Source organism: Triticum urartu, chromosome 5 (assembly GCF_003073215.2).
Source record: "Triticum urartu cultivar G1812 chromosome 5, Tu2.1, whole genome shotgun sequence".
Taxonomy (NCBI): domain Eukaryota; kingdom Viridiplantae; phylum Streptophyta; class Magnoliopsida; order Poales; family Poaceae; genus Triticum; species Triticum urartu.
Window position 1 is genome coordinate 13,322,850 of NC_053026.1, and position 6,913 is coordinate 13,329,762.

Here is a 6,913-nt window from a genome sequence, read left to right on the forward strand (position 1 = left end):
ATGGACCACATACGGAGAAAAATGAACGAATCTACACATAAAATGCATCTATATACATCCGTATGTGGTCCATAGTGAAATATCTACGAAGACTTATATTTAGGAACGGAGGGAGTACTACTCAGGTCGGAGGAGTGCGAACCATGGTAGCCCAGTGAACCAGCAGTGCGAACCACGGTAGCCCAGTGAACCAGCAGTAGAAAACAATGTGGTGATATGGCCATAAAAAACAATGTGCTACGGTCCACACTGTAGCATGTACAGTAACACTCCTCTTTGTTTGGATCCCTGAGTTAGAGCTAGTTTGGGTTGAAATAGCCTCAAATTATCGAAACAAGAGGGGTTAGTTTGAGCTAGTTTGCTCTAATCCAGCTAAAAAAACTAGCCTAGTGGAGATGTTCTAATTGGGTTGGTTATCCTCGGGCCCACTAAAAGAGAACTAAAAAAATCTCCCCTGCCCGCACCAGATCACTCCCCCTCTCGCACAACTCCTCTCTGTTCCCCATAAGGTCGCTCGCCCTCTCTCTCCTCCGGCCGCCCTCTCCTTCTGGCCTCCACCGCCCTACTCCGGCCGACCTCTCCCTTCGGCCTTCGAAGGTAGCCCTGCTCCCCCTTCACCAGTCGTTTTTCTCCTTCTGTCGTGCGCGGCGGCGGCACATCTACCAGGGAGGTCACGAGAGGGGTGAGTTTGTTCGTTCCTTCTCTGTCTCAGGGCCATATCATTGATCTTGCTTGCTCTAGTGCTAATTCCGATTTGGAAAAGTAGATCCTGATCAAACTTGGTATAGATTTGTGGTGCACGCATGGAATTGTTTGATGCTGCTTGAGGAGGTAATAAATGTTTCTAGAGGCCCAAAGATTCAGGTCACCTTTCAAGGTATTTCAATTTCAGGCTTGCATTATTTCTAGAGGCCCAAAGATTCAGTTCACCTTTCAAGGTATTTCAATTTCAGGCTTGCATTATTTCTAGAGGCCCAAAGATTCAGTTCACCTTTCTAGGTATTTCAGTTTCAGGCTTGCATTATTTCTAGAGGCCCAAAGATTCAGTTCACCTTTCTAGGTATTTCACTTTCAGGCTTGCATTATTTCTAGAGGCCCAAAGATTCAGTTCACCTTTCTAGGTATTTCAGTTTCAGGCTTGCATTATTTCTAAGGCCCAAAGATTCAGTTCACCTTTCTAGGTATTTCAGTTTTAGGCTTGCATTATTTCTAGAGGCCCAAAGATTCAGGTCACCTTTCTAGGTATTTTAGTTACAGGCTTGCATTATTTCTAAGGCCCAAAGATTCAGTTCACCTTTCTAGGTATTTCAGTTTTAGGCTTGCATTATTTCTAGAGGCCCAAAGATTCAGGTCACCTTTCTAGGTATTTTAGTTACAGGCTTGCATTATTTCTAGAGGACCAAATATTAAGTTCCCAGTCGGCGGCAAGCGGCCCTGCTACCCATGCCGGTGTCGACCTCAACTCGCAAGGGCCGACGTCGGAGGGGTTCCCGGGGCTTGGGCTCTACAGAGCCTTCCTCCAGAGCGACGATGGCGAGCTCCTCCCTCGGTGCGTGAGGGGCTCCGGGCTACCTCCCTATCGTGAATGACTTCCGTGATGAGTTAGCTCATTCTTTGTTTCATGAAGTGTTTTTCTATTTCTGAAGCTTGATTGATGACTTGTATGTTTAAGTGGGATATCTCATTTGTATGGACAAAGTAAAAATTATCATGTTTTACATGCTTGATTTGTATAGATGGTTCGTTTATGTCAATTGTGAGCGGGAGGAGGCCACAGAGGAGCCGGCCACACCAAGAGGGTGCTTGGATCCAAGGGACTTTTTTTAGTCTGACTAAAAATAGTGTCTTTAAGAGGCTAAAGTTCCAAGCACCCCTGACTAAAGAGGGTCTAAAACTAGTCTTGAGACTAAAATTTTTTAGTCAGGGGTACCCCTACTAAAATGTGGATTAGTCCTCTCTCTCCTCATTTAACTCCTCTCCTTTAACACAGGCGAGTTCTGGATTGGAGGGTTTGGAGGATAATAAATGCTCATTAACTTGATTTTAGTCTCTTTAGTATTTGGATCCAAGCATGGGTGAGGCTAGCAAGTTTTAGTCCCACTACTTTTAGTCATGGAACTAAAACGTATCCAAGCACCCTCCGAATCCGGCAGGAAATAGGGTCCAAAGTAGTCAAATGATTGAGATAGAGCATTTATTGTCAATCTAACCCTGCCATCCATACACCTCTTTGGTTTAGTGTTAGTTCAGGGTTAGAATCTAACTCTAACCTCTACCTGAGTTAGAGTTCTTCTCATCTTGGTTTATCGCCATCATACTTTCCCCAATCCTGTGTTTTCAGTATCCTGTGAATCAAAGAGGCCCTTTTTTGCGGGAAAAATCAAAGGGGCCCTTAGACTGGTTTCGGTCCGGTCATTTTTTATAAACGTGTTATGTCCAAAATTTAATGAACGTGCTCCGGTTTCCATGAAAATAATCCAGTTTCATGTAGTAATTCATTCATTCATTTATTCTTCTGCGGGGGTTTGCATGTAATTCGTGAGGTCTGAAATGTAAAGTACCCCGACATATGCTCCGAGTCGTGCATGCACTACGACCCAGATGCTCTATGTCCCACATGTCGGCGAATGGGAGCACGTGGAAATAGCCTAGGAGTACATATAGGAGGATAAATGCCTGAAATAACATGTACTGTGAAGCGTAGTCGCGGTTCAAAAAGGAGACCTAAAGTATGACAGCTATAGGTCGCACGCACCCAACTAGTGGTACTAGACATACGACTAACTTTTCCCTAAAAAAAAAGAGGCACGAGTGCTCAGTACTCCTATTCTATATAAACACGAGTCCCATCTGACAACAGCGTCCGTGCTACAGCTAGCTCTCCTCCCTCGTTTCTCTCTTCTAATTCTAAACTCGGCCGATGCCCGGTGGGCGGGGTGGGTTTGCTCAACTGCGGCCCCACCTCACAGTGAAAACGTTACGACTGGAATAAAAATGCCATATACACCCTCCGTTCATAAATATAAGCCTTTTTAGATACTATTTCAAATGGAATACAGCATACAGATGAATGTAGACATAGTTTAGAGTGTAGATTCACTCATTTTGCTCCATATGTAGTAGTCACTTGCTGGAATCTTTAGAAAGACTTATATTTGGGAACGGGGGAGTACTATACTAATAAAACATTAAGGCCACAAGGCGATGCAGTGCTGGTTACAGGAGGCAAGAAGAAGAGATGCATCCATCGACGATGTCCACCTCCTCGACTCAGGGCGCCGCCCACCGAACGGCGCCTAAGTAGCAGCGGCTTTCGTTGCCAGGTCGACGTGCTTTTGAACAATGGCGTCCAAAGATTCCAGCCGCTGGAAGAAGGCCAACGTCTTTCTGTCCTCGCTTGCCTTGTAGTGGCCTATGTAGACGATTTCCTCATAGACATGGATGTGCAGGTCGACGGTTTCTTGCATGGCGAGGCGCTGCGCGGCGAGCGCGGCCTCGAGGTGCACATTCTTCGTCGCGACCTCCGGCACCTGTAGGGCCACCAGGGCTTGAAAGAGTTCATCACCCTGGAGGCTGATGAGGGTGGCAGGCAATGAGGAGCCCGAGCGTGCGGGCTGGAGCATTACGACAAGGTCGTCCACGTGCTTCTTGATGGTGGTGAACTTGCGGATGGAGTTGACCATCATGTCGTCCATGCGAGAGGCGAAGCCGGCGTCAGCGAGGGCTACGATGCCTGCGGTCGCCAGCACCGTCTGGAAACACTGCGTGTTGTGGGGCCGCAGGCCGGCGCCTTGGATGATTTAGCACAGCCGACTGCCGCTCGCGTCCATCGCCTCTATAGGTGCTTGTGGCTTCTGGTCAGTTGGTCATGGATTGGAGTGAGCAGTGTTGTGTAGAGACTTGGGAGTAGATGGATTGGAGTGAGCAGTGTTGAGTAGAGACTTGGGAGTAGATGGATTGGAGTGGTGGGGTGCCTTTATTATATGAGAGTCCAAACTCTGTTGCATTCACATCGTGCTGGCTCTATTCTGCTTCTCCAATTAATTCCCTCTGCGTGTAATCGAGGATGCATCATTGACCGTTCAACATCTCGGGAACCGCTACCCTCTCCCTCCTTGGCATTCAAGCACCTATGGACCCGTCGACGACGAGGTGCCTATGGTGACTTCGTAAATTTCAAGATGATAGTGCCGTGCGTGTGTGCGTTCATAGGGGTGAGTGTATGCGCGTGTATATGAGCGCTTGCGTCTGTACTATGTAAAAAACGTAAATGCGTGTGAAAAAGAGACTAGTTAGTATACTCAATATTGTGCACCTCGGAGAGGAAAACGATAGAACTAGTACGTATTTATTTACGGTGCAGATTCACTCATTTTGCTCCATATGTACTCCGTCTGGGTGTAGTCTAGTCACTTGTTGAAATCTCTAGAAGGGCAAATACTCCTTTCTGGTTTACAGGGCTATACTAGCAAGTAGTTGTACGTACTAGTACAATAGTGGGCTCACATAGCAATTTTGTCTCATGCAAGAGCTTGGCTATATGCGTGCTCCAATGTTCGCAACTGCAACATTCGGTTTGCGCTTGGTTCTTCGCCTCTTCGAGAAGACGAACAATGATGTTTCTACTACTGCTTCTACAGTGTCGAATCCACTGCTGCATATCCATCCACCGCGAGCGGGACGGATAGCTTGTTGTAGAAGTACTACTAAGCAAAAGCCTGTCCTTGTTTGCGAGCAACCGCGCGCATGGGTGAGGGAGAAGGCGTGTAGTAAAATCAAGCTTCTCCTCGTTGTACGAGTTGACTCGACACATCATAGCACTGGGCCCACATGCTTGCCTCTAAACTTGGCTGAAAGACCCGAAGTGTACAATATATTTGCTGCAACCTCTAACATTTACCCACCACAAATTAAAATATATGTGGCCTTATGCATCGTTCTGATGCAGAGGCCGGGGAGTCTCCCCCTTTTCTAAAAAAATATTAAAATATATATTCCTGTCTTGACCAGATGAGCGTGCAAACTACAATCACCAGGGTGTCAGTTAGGGGCAGAAGACTATTTTTTTAAAAAAAACTTCGAGACGGCCACATAGCATGGAGCCGACCCCAACGATTTTAAGGTTACAGGCACGGTACACGCTATCCTAGACTACTCTACACATGAAACTGCCACACGAGCGTCCAGGCTGCGCTTGGCTCTTCACCTCTTCGGGAAGTCGAAAAATGATGGAGTACTATAGTATGCTTCTGGCCATCTGACACCGATTGAACTGCTGCATGTCCACCGCGTGCGGGAGGGAGAGCGTGTAGCGAAAGCTTCTCCTAGTCTTGCCAGCCACCACGCTCATGGGCGAGGGAGGGACGCTCCTGCCTTTGCGTGTATGACAGGTGGGCCCGACAGGTGTGTGGCCAACCTGTCATACAGCCAAAGGCAGGTGCAGTTAAGTCCGCAAGGGAGAGGACAATCAAACTTCTCGTTGATGTACGAGTTGACGCGACACATCAAAACACTACACTCGATATATTTCAATAATTTGCATTTACCGACGCATTAATTACAATGCATGCATGCATGCCGTGACTCTCCTTTTAATACTTGCATGTGTTGATTTAATGCACCTTGAAGTAGTATAAAATATGTGACGGTAAAGCTTTGTAATACCCCGACCCAAGTCGAGAGATGGTTGTGAACGAGGAGGGCGAGATCATGCAGACCGAACAGGACCCATCGATGGAGCTCTCTAAGGTCTCGAGGGACCTCACCATGCTCCACTGCCCCTTGCGCCTCCGCCCCTTGACGCCTCCAGTGTATGAGGTTTGAATACACATCGTTCATTCGGCCGATTGAGCAAGGTGCAGGTTTCTTGATTGATGTGCTGTTCGATTGATTTCTGCAGTGCAAGGGAGGGCACCTGGCCTGCGCAGACTGTCGCGTCGAGCGCCCCGGGAACCAGCGGCAGTGCCAGAAGTGCGAGCGCGGCGGTGGCTTCAACGTGCAGAACACGGCGGTGGACTCCGTCCTTTCATCGGTGAGGGTGGAGTGCCCGCATGAAGGCTGTGGGCTCTACGTCACTTACCACAAGCCCGCAGATCACCAGAGCGTGTGTCTGCTCGCGCCCTGCAAATGCCCCGTGCCCGTCTGCGGCTACGAAGGCCCGCCGCCGGCGCTCTACCACCACATCAGCACCGCGCATCCCATGCCCGTGCACAAGATCCAGTACGACAAGGTGCTCCAGCTGCAAGTGCCACTGTCGGAGCCACGGCTCTTGCTGTTCACGGAGGAGGACCGCCGCACGTTTTTCTTGGTCGGCGACGTGCTCGACATCGGCGCGCCTATCGCCGTGTTGGTCGTCTGCATCAGAGCGGGGGTGTCCCCACTGCCGCACTACGTGGCCAAGCTGTGGGCGAACGACGCGCTGGGGGAGCCCAAAGGCACGACCGACGCCGTCAAGGTGGAAATGGAGGTGACAAGCAGCAAGGATCTCGGCGACGTCGACGTGCAGGAGGTGACCTTCTTGACAGTTCCGCCCAAGCTGCTGGCCGGGGTTAAGCTTGTGTCCCTCCACATTCAGATTGACAAGCTCACGTCCTAAATGTTTCTACAATGCCTTCTGTTTATCTTAGTAATATGCTAATATAGGGATTACCTTGGTCTACTTTAGCTTAAGAAATGGTGGGTTTTGGTGGTGATCCAGCAATTACTTCGACATCAGATCAGTAATTTCCAACAGTCGAACGGATATTTTGTGTCTGTTGGATATAAAGTTCCTTTGGGTAAGAAGTACTATTTGTCATCAAAATGGATAAAATGAGATGTATGTAGACGTATTTTAGTTCTAGATACGTCCCTTTTTATCCATTTTGATGACAAGCACTCCCTCCGTTCCACAATACATGCCTTCCATTTGTCA

The 6,913-nt window shown here is 48.4% G+C and overlaps 1 pseudogene; it reads left to right on the forward strand.

Annotated features, from left to right (window-relative positions):
* The first annotated feature begins 5,398 nt into the window (after window positions 1-5,398).
* On the forward strand, window positions 5,399-6,595 carry LOC125509390 (annotated as a pseudogene).
* Window positions 6,596-6,913: the final 318 nt, after the last annotated feature.